Source organism: Eumetopias jubatus, unplaced genomic scaffold (genome assembly GCF_037043125.1).
Source record: "Eumetopias jubatus isolate StellerSeaLion01/CBP00866 unplaced genomic scaffold, mEumJub1_p1.0 scaffold_1, whole genome shotgun sequence".
NCBI lineage: Eukaryota > Metazoa > Chordata > Mammalia > Carnivora > Otariidae > Eumetopias > Eumetopias jubatus.
Genome location: NW_028274807.1, coordinates 192405176 through 192424915, shown reverse-complemented (window position 1 = coordinate 192424915; position 19740 = coordinate 192405176). Strand labels below are relative to the sequence as shown.

The following is a 19740-nucleotide window of genomic DNA, read 5'->3' as shown; positions in this document are numbered from 1 at the left end:
TATAGAAGAGACTGGTAACCTGTTTTCTTCTGTGGAGGGGAATTAGGAAAACTGTGGGACATAGGAAAGAAGTTGTACTTTTCACTGCACCACTGGATCTTTGGAACCCATTACATTTTTCCCCCAAAATTTTAAACTTAATTTTATAGCATGGCATAAACATTCATAAAATTTTTGTTTGTTTTATGGGTTTTATTTCTCTTAAAGTTGAGACCACAAAATTTCTTAAAGTTGATCATGAATGTTCCATTGAAGGCATAATGATAAATTTACAGTCTTCCTTTAAATGATCCCCTTAAATTTGATTCACTGATTTGCACCATAAACTTTTTTTTTTTAAGATTTTTATTTATTTATCTGAGAGAGAGAGAACGAGAGGGAGAGGCGAGCCTGATGTGGAACTCAATCCCAGGACCCTGGGATCATGACCGAGCTGAAGGCAGATGCTTAACCAACTGAGCCACCCAGGTGCCCCTGCACCATAAACTTTGAAAGTGGATTGTTGGGGCGTCTGGGTGGCTCAGTCAGTTAGGCATCAGACTCTTGGGTTTTGGCTCAGGTCATGATCTCAGGGTTGTGGGATTTAGCTCCGAGTCGGGCTCCACACTCAGTGTGGAGTTTGCTTGAGAGTCTCTCTCGCTCTCTCTCCCCTTCTCTGTTTGCCCCTCCCCCCGCTTGTGTGCTCACACCCGTGCTCTCTCTCTTGCTCAAATAAAAATAAATAAATAAATAAATATTTAAAAGGTGGATTGTTGCTATAGATAGATGTCTTAATTCTTCTAAAATTGGTTCATAATCAACTGCTGCAAACTGAACTGTATTTTCAGTTTCTTTACCCACCTCAACATCAGTTTCCTTTAATTCTTCAACACTGACAGTATTGCTGTCTACTGTTCTGTCTTTGAGAAGCATAATGAGGTCACTCTTCTTGAATTTCTTCTTGAGTATGATAACTGACTCCAGGATCACTCATACTGTGTCCTTGATAGTGGTGAGTCTGTAGCTCATCAGCATGGCCCCCGTTACAGATCTGTAATAGGCAGCTGCAATCTCTGTTGCTTTCTGGACACATAGAACATACATTCCATCTGCTCTTACCCCAGGAATAAAATTGTCTCTCTTGTAGTAATCAGTGCTGGCTGCTGCTCTCTCAGCAGATGCTCCCATTCCATAGCGGTTATTCTTACAGATGAAAATAAATGATGATTTCCACAAAACTGCCATATTGTAATTTTCAAATATAAAGTCAAGCAGAACTCCTCTTTTCCATTGTGTTTATAGGCCAGACGAATACCAGCAACCGGGGGGACCAGATCTCTGATGATGCCATTGCCCCAGTAGCAGTTCTTGGTGTACATGTGCATTGATCCTTTCTTTTCTTTAGTACAACCTTCTCTTTGTCCTATAAACTCTGTAGATTCTGGGACAGAAGGTCCACAAGTAAAGTTAAAGCAGTGAGCCCAGTAAGGCTGAGATGAGATGGTCCATGATATTTATCCAATCTCAGGTTCCCCACAACCTTCCTGACATTTCACAAGTGACAAAAACCAGGAATAATGTTCTGTTAATGCTCTTGGCGAACAGTCTGTATCATTCTGTACTATTTGACTCCCTTTTCCCTGCCGAGCACTGTTGTGATAGGAGGGGCCCTCTTTTAACCCATGAAGGTCACATTTCTTGATTTCAAATGTAGCATCATTTGCAAAGTTATAGGATATGCCACTAGCAAGCACTCTGCTAGCCGTGACAGGCAGGAAATAGTGAGTATCTTCCTCTTAGAGCATCTTCCTCTTGAGTGCAGGCTGTGGTGGTAGCTGCAATGGTGGTGATGATGTCCTTCTCTACACTGGGCCATAGGCCCACAAACATTTTTTTAAGCGTGTACAATATTCATGAATGGGTTGTAATTTTCTTAACCATTCTTCCACTGGTGAATAACTATGTAACTACATAGTTTCAATTTTTTGAAACTATTATAAATTTTGCTTTGTTGAATATCGTTATACTTAGATCTGTATTCATATTTTTTCTTTAGACTGAATTTTTAGAAGTAAATCAAAAGGCACATTTTAAGGGGTGCTTGGGTAGCTCAGTTGGTTAAGCATCTGCCTTCAGCTTGGGTCATTATCCTGGGGTCCGGGGATTAAGCCCCGTGTTACTTCTCCCTCTGCCTCTCCCCCCTTCTCATGTGCTTTCTCTCTCTCTCTCTCTTTCTCTCAAATAAATAAATAAAATCTTTAAAAAAAAAAAAAAGAAAGGCACATATTAAGAGCTTCCTTGGTATGTTTTGCCAAACTGCTTTCCAGACAGGTTGTGCCAGTTTATACTCCCATGATCAGCTTGTGAAAATCTTTCTCTTATGTCACTCTTGGAAACACTGAATATTTATTATTTAAGATACTTACTGCTACTTTTATCAGTAACAAATTGAATCCCTTAAATTTTTATATTTCAAGGTTATTTAATATGTGTGTGTATATATTTATTCTTCTTATCCTTCCTTTATTCATTGGCTTTTCAAAAACAGCCTTATTAAAGTATGATTTACACTCCATAAAATTCTGCCATTGTAAATGTAAGTTGAGTCTACCCGAAGTTAAAGATTTTTAGTAAATCTATAGTTTTGCAACCATCACCATAATCCATCTGTAAAACATTTTCATCACCCAAAAATTTCCCTTTGGCCCATTTGCATTCAGTTCTTGATCCCACACCCAGCTTTAGGCAACCACTGATATGCTTTCTATCTCTGTAAAAAATTTGCATACTCTAGAAATATCAAATAAACAAAATCATATGCAATCCTTTGTGAATGGCTTCTTTCACTTAGCATTGTGTTTTTGAGGTTCATCTATGTTGTAGAATATATCAATAGTTCATTTTTTTATTATGTTATGTTAATTTTTAAAAATTTTACTATGTTAGTCACCATACAGTACATCATTAGTTTTTGATATATCTTATTTATTCAGTAGTTGATAGGCATTTGGTTTGTTTCCACCTTTTGATTATTATAAACAATGCTACTAGGAACATTTGTATACATTTCTCTGTGTCTTTCATTTCTGTTGGGTAGATACCTAGGAACCCTTTAAATTTCACATCATTACTTAGCCACAAAAGTGTTTTTTCAAAAGGATAATAGCACTAGATTTGAGAAGAAACACAGTTATATGATATAAAGAATTAAAGTGGAATGATTGGCATGGGTAAGTGAAAAGTTCAAGACATATAGTATGACTGTGTAACAATGGAAACCACTTCAGGATTTTTTGGTAGATGAGCAACTATCAGAACCTAAAGCCAAGTGAAGGCAAATAAAATCAGTGGGCGTCAAAATAAACATTGAAAACTTTGGCTCCATGAAAAATGAGAAAAATGGAAATGGGACATCATTTGCATTCATTATGAGAGAAAAATGAAAATATGTAACACATAAAATACCCTTTTTAACCTAAAAGAAGGCCATTAAGTAAGACTATTGTAGATAAACAGGCCAACGAAACAAGCAGTACATTCATTCAAGATAAATATACATAGCAAATAAACATTCATTCTTGCTAGTGATCACAGAAATAAGTATTGTACAAATAGATTATATTAAGTTAGCAAAATTGATAGTGCTAGAAAGATTATGGTAGTGTTGTTGCTTCATACGTTGATCTAGTTCACGTGCAAAGCAACGTGGAAAGCCTGTCCAGATCTTTGGAATCGTAAGATTTTGAAGTAACTTTCATTTTAGCTTCCTTGAATGTAATTAAAAGTTTTTAATAGTAAATCACTAAGGGAGAGAATAAATCAAAAGGTAAGAAAACAGCCGCAGATTTTCCCCATGTGCTGAAGTTGAGTCCGGTTGTGTTTTCTCTCCACTCTGTGTCTGGGACTCATTCCAATCTGGAGGCACTAACCCAACTCAGCTTTTTGTCTTTCTGGCCCAGAGAGCGCATGTTTGCTCTGCTGGAGTCTGAATCCTGCTTTTACAGCTTTGGCTAAATTCTGGATCCAGTTGTTCTTTAATCCAATGACTCACACCTGGGGAGTTCCCCACCCCACTGCAAGAGAAAATGCTATAAACTTTCCCGTCTGGAGTAAATCTGTCATGTTCTTTCTTAATTTTACTGATTTTGCTTTAGGCACTCATATGAAAATATGCTTCCTGTTGATTTTTTTTTTAAGTTCCTTGTGGAGTTCTTCTGTATGGGTGGGACCAAACACTTGTGTCACTCCCAGTTAGTACTCTATAGCACAGTTATCCAACAATATGTGATTTTTCAGTTTGACAAATTGTCTACCTAAAAGTGATAAAATCAAGAAATGGAAATTGACCCTTGCTGTATTTCTTTTCCCCCTGCATCTTTCAAGTTATCTTTTTTCTTCCAACATCAAAAATTCTTTCCATCTCTGATAAGTTTATTTATTGCATTGATAATATTTTTCCCTAATTACTAACATTATAGGTTTCTACATCATCTATGCTTATAAATACTTTTCCTTGTTATATAAGGCTGTAAGATTTTTATATTATTGGTTGAGCTTATGTGAAGTCATAGGTAATGTGTAACAATCAAGAAGTTAGGAATGATAAAAAGCAAAAAAAATCTTAATCATTTTATTAATGCTTGACAGTGGTTTTGGTTTATTAAGAAATATATTACCAATTTTCTGTATATAAAGCAACCATAAATACTCTTCTACTACAACTGGAATAGTCTCTTCCTGTAGGTAGTGGGAGCTGTGTTTAGTCTCTTTAGGCGTTTTCACTCAAATTGGCTTGACTACTTAGGGATATCAGGAAGAGAGGGCCCTGTAGGTTCTATTAATTTTTGAAAAATTAATGCAACAGAATCAAAAAGTTCAGACTGTTATGTGATTTGACTTCTTGGTCTCTGGTTTCTGCCAGCTTATTTAGGTCACTTACAGCGTCTCTTGTTACATTGGGAGAGGTATATTTCCCTAGCCTCTTGGATGTTTCTTTCCCTGATTTTTCTTATTCTTTTCTGACTGTCCTATCTGATATTCCTTCAAGCATTTTCTTCATTAATTTCTCCTTAAATGCTTGTGTTCCTAAAAGTTCAGTCATTGTTTTCCCTGTAATTGTTACTTTTGGATCATCTCATACATCACAATAATTTTAATAACCACGCAAATGCTGATGCCTTTCAGATATCTTGAGCTGGAAGGTCCGAGTTTTCTATCTTCTGCCTGCTTACATTTACTCACTTGGATATCCTATGGAGACTCCAAAAGCAATAGACCCTAAACTGAAATGAATCATTCACTCACCCTCCCCCACATATTTCCAAATATAGATAATGGCATTATCATCTGCCCAGTAACCCACACTAGACACTGCTGCCTTCAACACTGAGCCCATAGGATCTATCACTAAACCCCTTTTACTACTAACGCTGCCCTAGTTTAGAACATTATTATTTCTTTATTTTAGTAGCCTCATAACTGGGCTCCCTGCCTTCAGTCTAGTACCCCTCAAGCCATCCCCACCCCGTGTGCAATGTCAGTTTGATCTCAGGACTTTCCTTCCTAATCCCTATAGTGGCAAGTCCTTTATTGTCATACAATAAAAGTTGGTCTGCTATATATGTCTTAAAAGGCTTGGTGACTGCTTACCTCTCCAGCCTCAGTCCTGTACTTCACATGCCAGGCCCCCTCCTCAGCCTCCCCCCACCCCGTGTTGTTTCTTACCTCTCTTTGCTCACTGTGTTTCAATCCCTTCTCTACTCATCTTGACTCATTCTTACTCCGCCTTCATGACTCAGGATGGACAGCTCCTTTAGGAAGTCACTTCTGAATCCTCAGGGTGCCCTTTCAAGTGTCCTTCCTCTCTGCTGGATTATTATTTGTTAGTATATGAAACTGATTTTTCTCTTATTTAAAGAAAAAATTATCTTGACTTCACTTTCCCTTCAAGCTATTGTTCATTTTTTTGATAAGTTTTTTTTATTGAGGTATAGTTGATGCACAACGTTATATTAGTTTCAGGTATGCAGCATGATGAGTCAGTATTTGTATATATTGGGAAGTAATCACCACAGTAAGTCTACTTAACATTGATCATCATACGTAGTTAGAGAATTTTTGTCTTGTGATGAGAACTCTTAGGATCTCTTCTAGCAACATTCACATAGACAATACAATAGTCACTATGCTGTACATTACATCCCTGTGACATATTTATTTTATAACGAGAATTTTGTATGTTTTGACACCCTTCATCCATTTCTCCTGACCCCCAACCCCTGCCTCTAGCAACCACCAGTCTGTTCTCTCTATGAGCTTGTTTTTTTGTTTTGTTTTGTTTTTAGATCCCACCTGTAAGTGAGATCATATAGTATCTGTCTTTCTCTGATTTATTTCATTTAGCATAAGTGAAATAAGGTCAGTCTATGTTATCACCAATGGCAAGATTTCATTCTTTTAATGGCTGAATAATATTCCATGGTGTGTGTGTATATGTGTGTGTGTGTGTGTGTGTGTGTGTGTGTGTGTGTATCACATTTTCTTTATTCATCCATCAGTGGACACTTAGGTTGTCTCCATATGTTGGCTGTTGTAAATAATGCTGCAATGAACATGGGGGCACGTATATATTTTTGAGTTAGTGTTTTCATTTTCCTCAGGTAAATACCCAGAAGTGGAATTCCTGGATCATATAGTAGTTATATTTTAAGTTTTTTTGAGGAACCTTCATCCCATTTTCCGTAGTGGCCGCACCAATTCACATTCCCACCAGTAGTGCACAGGGATCTGTTGTCTCTGCATACTTGCCAACACTTTATTTCTTGTCTTTTTGATAATAGCCATTCCAACAGGTATGAAGTCATACCTCATTGTGGTTTTGATTTATATTTCCCTGATGATTGGTGATGTTGAGCATCTTCTCATGTACCTGTTAGACATCTATATGTCTTCTTTGGAAAAATGTCTATTGAGATCCTCTGCCCGTTTTTTAATCAGATTGTTTTTTTTTTTTTTTTTGTCTTGTGTTGGATGAGGTCTTTATATATTTTGGATATTTACTCCTTATTAGATAAATGATTTGCATATATTTTCTCTTATTCAATAGGTTGCCTTTTTTGTTGATGGTTTTCTTGGCTGTGTATGCTCATTTCTTTGTTTCCCTTTAGAGCAAAACCTTTTTTTTTTTTTTAGAGTTTATTTATTCATTTGAGAGAGAGAGAGAGAGCACAAGCAGAGGGGAGGGCAGAGGGAGAGGGAGAAGCAGACTCTCCACTGATGAGGGAGTCTGACGTGGGGCTCCATCCCAGGACCTGGAGATCATGACCTGAGCCAAAGGCAGATGCTTAACCATCTGAGCTACCTAGGCATCCCTAGAGCAAAACTTCTTAAAAGATTTGTCTATATGTGTGGTTTCTCATTCCTCTCATTTATTTTCTCTTGACTCATTCTGGTCAGGCTTTCTTTCCTTTTTTTTTTTAAGAGAGGGAAAGAGAGACAGAGAGAGGTGGGGGGAGGGGCAGAGGGAGAGGGAGGGAGAGAGAATCTTAAGCAGGCTCCACGCCCAGCATGGACCCCAGTATGAGGCTCGATCTGACAACCCTAAGATCATGACCTGAGCTGAACTCAAGAGTCAGATGCTTAACCTACTGAGCCACCCAGGTGCCCCTTTCTGGTCAAGCTTTCATTCACTGCTACTTCCATATAGTTCTTGTCAAGGTCATTAGTGGCTTCCAGGTTGCTTTTCCAGAGGTCAGTCTTTGTGTTTTTTTATCTTACTTGATTTTCCAGTATTATTTGACATAGTTGATTTCTCCCACATTCTTGGAAAACATCATTCCCATAGCTTTGGGGACACACCACTTTCCCTTGGTTCTTCTCATATTTCACTGGCCAACTTTTAAAATTTCTTTTGCTTGGTCTTTTTCTCCCTGACCTATAAATTTTAGACTGCTCCAAGCTCTGTCCTTGGTCTTCTTGTCTGTCTTCTTGCTGTCTTGATGATTTCATCCTGTCTCTTGACTTTAAATTCTTTGTATTTGCTAATGACAATCAAATTTTTATCTCAAGCCCAGACTTCTTTCCCGAGCTGTAAGCTCATATCCAACTGTTTTTTGACATTTCCACCTGCTGTCTAACAGATACCTCAAATTTAATATGTCCAAAGCCAAAGTCCTAACCCCTCCTTCAACCTCAATAAAAAAAACAAAACAATGGGGTGCCTGGGTGGCTCAGTCATTAAGCGTCTGCCTTCGGCTCAGGTCATGATGCTGGGGTGCTGGGATAGAGCCCCGCATCGGGCTCCCTGCTCTGTGGGAAGCCTGCTTCTCCCTCTCCCACTGCCCTTGCTTGTCTACCCTCTGTCCCTGTGTCTCTGTCTGTCAAATAAATAAATAAAATCTTTAAAAACAACAACAACAAAAAGCAGAAACAAGAAACAAAAAACAAAACCTCTCACCTTTAGCCCTTCCAGCTCACATAGAGGCAACTGCATCCTTCTCAGTTGGCTTGGGTTAAAAATTTTGGTATTGCTCTTGACTCCTCTCTTTCATATTGTACACCCGATCTGTCAGGAAATCTTATGCTGTACAAATTGCATTTCCTGTATATGCTGTGTTGTGTAAAAGGTTAATGTTATGCTTTTTCAGCTTTACAACACTTTTATTTTAAGGGCAGGAATCCTGAAGACCATAGTTTTACCAAGTCTCTTAGTTTGAATTACCCCAGGTAAAGAATTCTGGTGGGTTGCTGAAGCTATCCCATTCAGAATTGAATCCTATAATATGAAAGAACAAAAAGGAAGTGAGCTGCAAAAACTCTTAAATACAGTTCAAAAGTCAGTGATTTTACCTCCGAAGTCTGTTCTTCACGTGTGCAAGATGATGACTAGTTTACTAACCCTTTTGAATTTATTGAACTTCTTTCCTCTTTGATCTCCCTTGATTGTTTAATTCTTTTCTTTCTAGCAGATTCTGTTTTTGTATGTTTTTCTCTCATGTAGTTAAGTGTGTATCCCTGTTTCTTTTTCTTCTTTTCATCTTCCTTTCACTCTCTTCCCCTAAATGACTATAATGTGGAATTGAAAATTTGCTAGACTTATGTAATAAAATTTTACATCTTTCTTAATTTTAAAAGTTTAACTATTTAGGGTTCTTTTTGTTGAGATAAGCACTATGAACATTTTATATACATTCTTTCAGATTTTTGTTTTCTAATGGTGTATTACCATTAGAATCTATTCATTCTTTTTGTAAAAGTATATATCATTTTTGTAAAAAGGGATCACTGTACATCATGATATATTTTAATTTCAGTACCAATAACTCTACCTCATTTTTTGATGATTGTGATATTGTGATTGTGATGTCTGATATTTCATCAGATCAGCATAATGTAGTTTGGTTAGGTGTTAGCTATTTCCAGTTTTTAACTTCTATTAAACCTTGCTTAGTGAACATGCTTATGCATTTGCCATTGTACGTGTGTGTGTGAATATTTCAATGTTTCTATAGGTTATATTTCTGGATGTGGAATTACTCAAAGAGTATAAGCATTAAAAATCTTCATAGGTATTGCTGAATCATTTTCCAAAAATGTTGTAGCAGTTTATATTCTCATGCCCAGTATGTGAGACTGCTGTTTTTCCACATTCTTGCCAGAGCCAAGTATAACACTAGTTTTAATTTTTGCCAGACTGATATTGACCACTCTGTTAATTGCCCATCTTCCTGAGCTTTTAGGTCTTTTGAGAGTTTTGGAGTTAAACATGCTTATTTACCTCTTCCCATACATGTCTCTCTCTCTTTTTATTTTATTTTTTAAAGAGATTTTTATTTATTTGAGAGAGAAAATGCGAGGTGGGGGTGGGTGGTGGTTACAGGGAGAGGGAGAGAGAGAATCCCAAGCCGACTCCCGACTGAGCATAGAGCAGGATGTGGGCTCAATCACGCGACCCTGAGATCAAGAGTCCGACGCTCAACTGACTGAGCCACCCAGGCAACCCCTCCCCCTTTTTAAACAGAAAATTCAAATAGTATAGGAGGGTGTAATGGAGAGACCTCTCCGCCCCGGTAGTTTAAAGGGTGTCCAAGTGGCATTTTGAGTTTTGAACTGAGTGAGTTACAGCCTTCTATTTGCATTATTCTATGACTTGACTGTGTTTCCAGCCTGTCACTCAGGGCCAAGAGTATAGTAGGGCTCTTGTTTAGAAATAGAATTATGACATTTGCTAAATATCTTGTGGCTTAACTTATTCATAAGTTGGTTCACAATGTTAATTGAATTGTATGTAGATTGCTAATCTGTGTAATATTTTCTAAGTTTATTTACGTATACCTGAGAGTAGTATTTTACTTTTGATTTAATTTTGAATAGGGAATTCCCTGATCCATATTGTGATATGTGTTTTACATTTTTCATAAAATGTTTTTAGTTTACGCTGTGAGACAAAGATTTAGCTGCTTTCCTTCTGTGCACAGGTTGTGGTTATTTATGGTAATAGTCACATGTAATGGGGGCAATGGCATTCTATTTTTAACACCTGTATGTGTTAGAGTTCAGCTGTTACTGATCTATTTATATCTCTATCAGCTGTTTACTATTTAATTGACAAAGAACTTTATTTTTAAGAACTTTAACTAATAAAGTCTTGCATCAGTTCCTTTGACTAAAGAAAGTAAAAAATGACTACATATTTATGTATCTCCTGTGGATTTAATAGTAATAGTTGCCATTTATTTTTTTATAGCTTAAACATGATTTAATGTGGTATATTAATCTATAATTATCAGAACTGATCTGGCTGGTTGACAATGTTTTGTATGTATATTTTTTCCCTCCCATTTGTTTAGTGTGTACAAATACTGTGCTTAGTGCTTTACATGCTTAGCATAACACTTAGCAAACACTCTGAGGTAGGTACTGATATTATCCTCAATTTATAAATAGAGACTTTTTATAAGCACCTTTTTATAACTAAAGGATGGCTCAGAAAGGTTAAGTAACACTAAGTAATACTGAAGGTCACACAGTAAGTTAGAAAATGCTAGAGGTGGAATTCAAATCTTTAATGTATGCTCTGTTTTATATAGCATGTTGTTATTTGGATGTAATACAGTTTGGCCTATCCTATGTAAATCAAAACCTTTTAGCTTCCATTGTAGAGTATGAATTATTTAACGTATTTGTTCTACATTTAAAAAAATCATTTGTGACTTGTGCCTGTGGGAACTTTCTGACAGGCAATGAATGTTATAGATAAGAAAGGATGGGATAATAGTGCTATTCCAAGTGTGATTTGGACATGAAGGTTTGGGAGTTAGCTGGTTAACTTAGAATAAAGCCTTGAGTCTCTAATTTAGGTGTTTATTTAGTGAGAAATGTTATCTGAGAGAAATCTTATTTGTTAAAGTGTTTAAACTGGGCTTCAGAAAGAAAAGGAGGCTTTAACAAGTGAAGAGTGTGGGTGGGTGGAAGCAAGGGCTCTTCAGGTCCAAGCACAGCATAAGCAAACACACGGAGGCTTAGGGCTTGTGTGGGGAATTGCTAGTAGTTAAGCAAGGCTGGAATGGATAATACTTTTTTTTTTTTTTAAGTAGGCTCCACATCCCATGTGGGGCTTGAACTCACTACTCTTAGATCAAATGTCACATGCTCTACCAACTGAGCCAGCCAGGAGCCCCTGGAATGGATGATACTTTTAGGGAGAGTGGAAGATCAGGTTGGATAGAGTGATTGATGTCATTTTGAAAGTTATCACAGCTCTTGGATTTGATTTTGAAGACAGTAGAGGGTCAACAGCCCTTTTATAAAGGGAAACAAAGTGGTCAAGTTTGCATTTTAAGAAATAACTCTAGCATCAGTGTGAAGGATGGAGAGTGTGGAATCACAGTCCTCATCTTATGGGCTCAGGTTATGGGCCTGGGTTAGAGGGACGGTAATGAGAAGGAAAAGGCAGGGTGGAATTGAGAGATTGTTCTGAATCACAATTCGTAGGAATTGGTGACATATTAGATGTCTTACGGGGTTATTGGTATTATTTATTGTTACTAATAGTGTTTGTTATTTCTACTGTTTTGTACTTGCTCTAAGTGGCTTCTGATAGTCACATTTACTATATTATTAGTAGGCTGATGGCTGAATTCTTGTCCAGAGGTGCTCAGGAAATGGTGGGTAAATGATGGAATGAATCTGGGGTGTAAATATTACATTCATGAAATATTTATTTAAAATACAGTTTGGTGTTGGGGCACATGGGTGGTGCAGTCAGTTGAGCCTCTGACTCTTGGTTTCTGTTCAGGTCCTGATGTCAGGGTCATGAGATCGATGCCTACATCAAGCCCTGTCAGGCACCATGCTCAGCGCAGGGTCAGCTTGAGATTCTCTCCCTCTCCCTCTCCTGCTTGTGCTCTCTCTCTCTCTCTCTCTCTCTCAAAATAAATAAATCTTTAAAAAATACTGTTTGGTATTTATTCAGCAGGCATTTTGTTTATGTCTAGGGATATCACTGAGAAAAAGGGATACCACTGATCCTGATCTTCACAGAATTTGCCATAGTGATGAGGAGTCTAATAGAACTTATTTGCTGTTCTTACTTTCTGTGTAATCCTTGGGCATATGATTTAACTCCTGATCCTGTCTGATCATGTGGAATACTGCTTATGTCATAGTGTTCTGAAGTTTTGATGAGGTAATGTGTGTAAAGTGCCTAGCATAGTCCCTGGCATAAGCAAATGCTTGTTCTCTTTAATCTCCCATGGACACAGAAGCTAGGAAACATAGTTTATTAGGATTGTTTGTTAAGTGAGTGACAATAGGTAGCAAATGCATTTTTGAAGGAAATTTTATTTTTTATTTTTATTTTTCTTAAAGATTTTATTTATTTATTCATGAGAGACAGAGAGAGAGAGAGGCAGAGGCAGAGGGAGAAGCAGGCTCCCCACCGAGCAGGGAGCCCAATGCGGGACTCGATCCCAGGATCCCGGGATCATGACCCGAGCTGAAGGCAGATGCTTGACCGACTGAGCCACCCAGGCGTCCCTTGAAGGAAATTTTAGAAGTTTACCTGTCATGATGATTTCATATCCTAAAACCTAATTGCTGTTTTATTTTCTCCACTGTAAGTATAGATAGGTCACTTGGCTTGTGTGTCAGCCTTGATTTGCTGATCTATAAAATGATCAGAAGCATTCTTACTTCACAGGGTGATTGGGAGAAATATTGGATAGTGGATATGAAATTACCAGACAAACGTAAGTACATAGCTGAATGGTTGAGGTCAAAGAGTTTAAAATGTACATCTCTCCCAGCTACTAGCTTGGGAGGCCCTTTGGCAAGTTACTTAACCTCTCTTAGTTCTAATTTATCTGTAGTACAGGGATAATAAAACATGTATCTCTATAAGATTGTTGTAAAGATTAAGTGAAAGAATGCATAGGAAGTAGTTTATCCAAGCACATGGTAAGCACTCAAAAACTTGTGATTATTGTATATTATGTGGTCTCCTTTTGACACTATTGAACAGTGAACTCTAGCAGACAAACTAGGGCCTCTGGGTTATACTCAACCCTGTAAGGGGTTTATTTTCTTCGGTCCCAATATTATTTCCCATCTTAGTCAAAATGATTGTTCCATAAATTACATTGTTCTTATTTCTATTTATTCACTTAATCCTCAGTTAGTGACTTTGTTTTCTTTTCTCTTTCCAAGTAGAATTATAATTTTTAAAGAACTCAGCTGTGAATGTGTGACTTTTCAAAACCTTGAGATGATAAATCTCTGGAAGAATTAATTATCACTAAAAATGAGGAGACAAGGGGTGCCTGGGTGGCTCAGCTGGTTACGTGTCTGCCTTCTGCTCAGGTCATGATCCCACCATCTTGGGATGGAGCCCCACATCGGCCTCCCTGCTCTGTGGGGAGTCTGCTTCTCCCTCTCCTTCTGCCCCTCGTGTGTGTGTGTGTGTGTGTGTGTGTGTGTGTGTGTGTGTGTGTGTGCGCGCGCGCACGCGCGCGCGCACACTTTCTCTGCACTCTCTGTGTCAAATAATAAAATCTTTAAAAAAAATGAAGAGACATGATTAAAGACCAGGGTGTTCTGACATTATAATTATATGCCAGGGCACCTGCTCAGTTGGAAGAACATGTGACTTTTGATATTGGGGTTGTGAGTTTGAACCCCATGTTGGGTGTAGAGATTACTTTAAAATCTTTACAAAAGATTATATGCCAGTCTGAGTGGCTGTGTCTAAAGGATGGAAAAGGCCATCATGGTTATTTTCATTACCTTATTAAGCATTTTAAAAAGCTATAAATGGGGGTACCTGGGTGGCTCAGTCAGTTAAGTATCTGCCTTTGGCTCAGGTCATGATCCTGGGTCCTGGGATGGAGTCCTGCATCGGGCTCCTTGCTCAGCAAGGAGCCTGCTTCTCCCTCTGCCTGCCACTCCCCCTGCTTGTGTTCTCTCTCTCTGACAAATAAGTAAAATCTTTAAATAAAAATAAAAATCAAGATCTTGCCATTTGCAACGACGTGGATGGAACTGGAGGGTGTTATGCTGAATGAAATAAGTCAATCAGAGAAAGACATGTATCACATGACCTCACTGATATGAGGAATTCTTAATCTCAGGAAACAAACTGAGTGTTACTGGAGTGGTTGGGGGTGAGAGGGATGGGGTGGCTGGGTGATAGACATTGGGGAGGGTATGTGCTACGGTGAGCGCTGTGAATTGTGCAAGACTGTTGAATCACAGATCTGTACTTCTGAAACAAATAACACAACATATTTTAAGAAAAAAGAAAAAGAAGAAGATAACAGGAGAGGAAGAAAAGGGGAGTATGTCAGAGGGGGAGACGAACCATGAGAGATGATGGACTCTGAAAAACAAACTGAGGGTTCTAGAGGGGAGGGGGGTAGGGGGATGGGTTAGCCTGGTGATGGGTATTGAGGAGGGCACGTTCTGCATGGAGTACTGGGTGTTATGAACAAACAATGAATCATGGAACACTGCACCAAAAACTAATGATGTAATATATGGTGATTAACATAACAATAAAAAAATTAAAAAAAAATGAACAAACAATGAATCATGGAACACTGCATCAAAAACTAATGATGTAATATATGGTGATTAACATAACAATAAAAAATAAAAAAATAAAAATAAAAATAAAAAGCTATGAATGTTCTTTTGGGGGGTAGATGTGCTATTTTATCTTTCAACATTTCCATTGAATTTGTTTGCCAAATAAAGTGTTTTATGTGTGGGTAGTTTTATATATATATATATATATATATATATATATACACATACATTTTATTTTTTTAAGTAAGATCTAAATTCCTGTATTTTCCAATTTTGCCAGTCTTTAATGGAAACTTTTTTTTTAGTTTCATCTTCCCCACCTCTTATGACTATATACATTAATGTCAGCTGTCCTTAGACTGAGCCTGTTGTGTGCATTATTAAATAATACAAGGCTACATCCTTTAAACCTAATGACTTTGTTCAGTATTTCCCACAAATGTGATCACAATGGTTTACTTTTGTGGCAAACAAGGCTGTTATTCTATGGGTGAGGTTTTTAACTATCAGAGATAAAGAGTGGAGGTGCAATTTGTTGTTTCAGCTGATCTCAGGGTGGTTTAAGGTAACATTTTGTGAGGAAAATAATGACCTATAAAGTATAATCAGAGTATTGTGTATTTAAAATATCACAATATCCCCTTGTTCTGTCTCTACTATGCTAAAAATACATGTTTTTGTTTTTTTTTAAGATTTATTTATTTGAGATAGAGCGAGCACAAGTTGGGGGAGGGGCAAAGAGTAAGGGAAAAGCAGACTCACGGCTGAGCAAGGAGCCAGAGGATGTGAGGGTGTGGGGCTCCATCCCAGGACCCTGGGATCAGGACCTGAACTGAAGGCAGATGCTAAACTGACTGCGCCACCCAGAAACCCCCATGGTATTTTTTATAAATACCTACTTATTTTATATCTTAAAAGATTTCATTGATTTATTTTAGAGAGAGAGAGAAAGAGCTAGCATGAGTGGGAGAAGGGGCAGAGAGGGAGGGAGAGGGACAAACAGACTCTGTGCTGAGTGGGGAGCCCGATGTGGGGCTCAATCTCATGACCCTGGGACCATGACCTGAGCTGAAACCAAGAGTCGACGCTTAACGAACTGTGTCACCCAGATGCCCCAATACCCACTTATTTTAAATATTGAATAAAGAATTTGGTATTCTTTGAGGTAATTGGAGGCTTCTTAGGGTCTAAAAAATTGAGTTTGGGATCAGTATCTGTTCTTTAATACCAATTACCCTAAGTAGGAGCCTTAAAGACAAAGTTGAATGCATCTTGCTGGGATTAACACACCATGAGAGGAGAAAATAATCAGGATTTGCTTGTCAACCTATCAGTTTTGGGATGTGGGAAATAGGTTAATCTCCTTTGGATTAGAATTTGTTGTAGGCTTTCAAAAGCCTCACCTCTCAGAACTAATATGATATATTTATTTTGTATCTTCCTGAGCTTCAGAAATCTAATTTACTTTGTCCTGAATTCTCAATGAAGGATTGTCACAATTTGCGTATTTAAGAAGGATGTAGTCGTTCTAGCTTTATTTTGTATGTTTTGTGATGTTCTCATTAAATTTTAAAAAATTTTTCCTTCCTACCTTCTCTGTTCTTCATAATCTTATCTCTGTTCCTATGTAGAAAGATAGAAATATTTTTTCTTCTTTCTCTTTTGTGAGCTGTCTCCATAAGAAGAAATTATTGTACAATGAATGTGCCTGGAATATCACTTGGAGATGGAAAAATCTTGGCAAGTTCATAACATTTGCAAGACGTTTGGGTGGACAAGTTTATTCCTTTTTTTTTTTTTTAAGATTTTATTTATTTGACAGAGAGACGCAGTGAGAGAGGAAACACAAGCAGGGGGAGTGGGAGAGGGAGAAGCAGGCTTTCCACAGAGCAGGGAGCCCGATGTGGGGCTCGATCCCAGGACCCTGGGATCATGACCTGAGCCGAAGGCAGACGCCCAACGACTGAGCCACCCAGGCGCCCTGGACACATTCATTCTAGTTTACATGTGAGATTTCATTTTGGTGGAGAACATTTTGCCGCTTTTCTATGTGTTTTCCTATAGCATATGAATAAAACTTTATATCTCCCCCTTCAGTGGCACAACTTCTTTGCTAGTCAGGAAGCCAAGAAGGTTATATAAACAAAAAATATATATAAAATATATAAACAAATTCATATATAACATCCATTATGTATTCTAAGAAATAACTAAATTGTTGGTGGCCAAAAAAAATGTATAAGTCATGGATCTCCCTATTTCTAGTTACTCCCACTGCAAATCATCCTACACACAGCTGCCAGGTTATCAGAACTGTTAGAATAATCTCCCTAAAACAATATTTGCATCAAATCCTTTAGTAGTGGCTTCTCTTAAGAAACCTCAACTCCTTAGTACAGTGTGGAATGCCCTTTCTTACAGCTTCACTTTATCTTGCATTTCCCCACTTCTTACTTTGTTTGATTTTTGTTACCCTCTGGGGCTGAGCATTAACTATATATAAATGTACTGCAATACCTGTGCCTCTTCCACCTCCTCTTTCTCCTTGCCTTTCATTCAGATCACCACCCTCACTTGTAAGTGCCTTCTTAGCAACTAACTGTGCCTAACTGTTCTTTTCAGCAGCTTCTCAGGATTTTGGTACTTAATACATACTCTCTTATTCTCAGTGTAGAGGTGCTCTGCATTTGATTTTATGGATTTGCAATCTCTCCAAGACAGGTGCCAAGTAAATGATTTGCCTTAATGGTGGAGTTAGAGTTGACATTTATAATAATAATAATATAATAAATAATAAATTCTTATTCTGATTGCTTCAGTAAAACTTCATAAACAAAGTGATATTTCATAAGTTTGTACTCAAAGACCAGAGAGTGTTTAAGTAGGAGAAGAGGAAGACAGCGTGGAGGTTTTAAAGGAGTAAGAATGTCAAATCTGCAATAGCTATGAGACCATGGCAAGCTACTTAATGTACCTGAGCCTCAGTTTCTTACTCTATAAAATGGAGATGGTAATATCTACTTAGTAGGATTGTTGTGAGGATCAGAAGTACCTGCACATAGCAGGCAGTCAGTAAATAGTACCTATTATTATAGATTAAGGATTTGTTTGACTTGGCCCTAGAAAAAATTAATAGATTGAAATAGAGCTAATGGGGGTGACGTCATGGAAAATGGCAAAGAAGGGAGCTCCAAAAATTGGTTCTCTCACCAAGACAGCTATTAAGCTAGCATGAACCGTCCAAAGCAATTATTTTACAATTCTTCAGTCTAGTCAAGCACTTGCAGCATCCAGTGCAGTGCTTAATGAAGAAAGAAGATGGTAAATTTCTGAGAATTTTGGTGTTTTGTGCAGTGACTACCATTTTCTATCCCCCAGCCTTGTGGCAGGCAGCTGGTGGTAGGGTGGCGCATGGTTCCTGATGTGACTTCCTTGTCCTTCAAAAATCGTGGTTGTATGTTTTGACTGCTGCTTTTGATTGCTGAGGGGCCAGCACAGAGACTGGCCATTGTTCCAGACCTCACAGGCTAAAGTGGCTTCCCTGGCATCTACCAAGGGAATTTAAATAGACAGAATACCCTTTTTTCTGATTGAATCCTGGCATTTAAGGAAATTTCTTGTCAGGACTCTGGCTGACCACAGAAATAACAGAACAGAGACTTCCATGACAACACACAATCAAGGAATACAGACTTCGCAAAAAAAAAGGTTGGAAGTCACTAAACAGACAGCTGTATCCTTCATCAAATAATAGCAATCCCTAGAAAGAGGAGAGAACCTAATTTCTAGAATTACCACATTACAATATTTAAAATTTCAGCAAAAATTACAAAACATACGAAGAAATAGAAACTATGGCCCATTCACAGGAGAAAAAAGAAATCCCTGAAGAAGCTCAGACGATGTACTTAATAGACAAAGAGTTTAATTACTTTAAATGTGTTCAGAATGCTGAAGGAAGACATGGACAAAGAACTAAAGGAAATCAGGCAAACAATGTGTAAAAAAGTGGGGAATATAAATATAGAGAAATTATAAAACATATAAGAGCTGAGATAAAAATCAGTGGCAGGTTTGGTGGCCAATTTGAGCAGGCAAAAGAAAGAATCAAAAAACTTGAAGATAGGGGCGTCTGGGTGGCTCAGTTGTTAGGCATCTGGATGGCTTAGTCGTTAAGCGTCTGCCTTCAGCTCAGGTCATGATCCCAGGGTCCTGGGATCGAACCCCGCATCGGGCTCCCTGCTCAGCGGAGAGCCTGCTTCTCCCTCTCCCACTCCCCCTGCTTGTGTTCCCTCTCTTGCTGTCTCTCTCTCTCTGTCAAATAAAATCTTAAAAAAAAAAAAGAAAAACTTGAAGATAGGGCCATTGAAATACCCTGTCTGAGAACTAGAAAGAAAAAGATGAAGAAAAATAAACAGTACCTAAGGGACATCATCAAGTGTACCAACATACACATTATGAAAATACCAGAAGGCAAAGAGAGGGAGAGAATGGAACAGAAAAAATTTTTTGAAGAAATAAAGGATAAAAATAATTTAATGGTTTAGCTCTTGTATTTAAGTCTTTGATCCATTTTGAGTTAATTTTTGTATATGGGATAAAGTAATTTTATTTTTTTGCCTGTGGTTATCCGGTTGTCCCAGGTCCATTTATTGAAGAGACTGTTCTTTTCCCATTGGA

At 37.9% G+C, this 19740-nt stretch overlaps 1 protein-coding gene and 1 pseudogene across 21 annotated transcripts in view; one reads left to right on the top strand and one right to left on the bottom strand.

Annotated features, from left to right (window-relative positions):
- SLMAP (sarcolemma associated protein) overlaps positions 1 to 19740 on the top strand; it is a 194871-nt gene that overhangs the window by 38753 nt on the left and 136378 nt on the right. The gene's annotated exons all lie outside the window — the stretch shown is intronic.
- LOC114214621 (pyruvate dehydrogenase E1 component subunit alpha, somatic form, mitochondrial-like) lies at positions 283 to 18569 on the bottom strand (annotated as a pseudogene).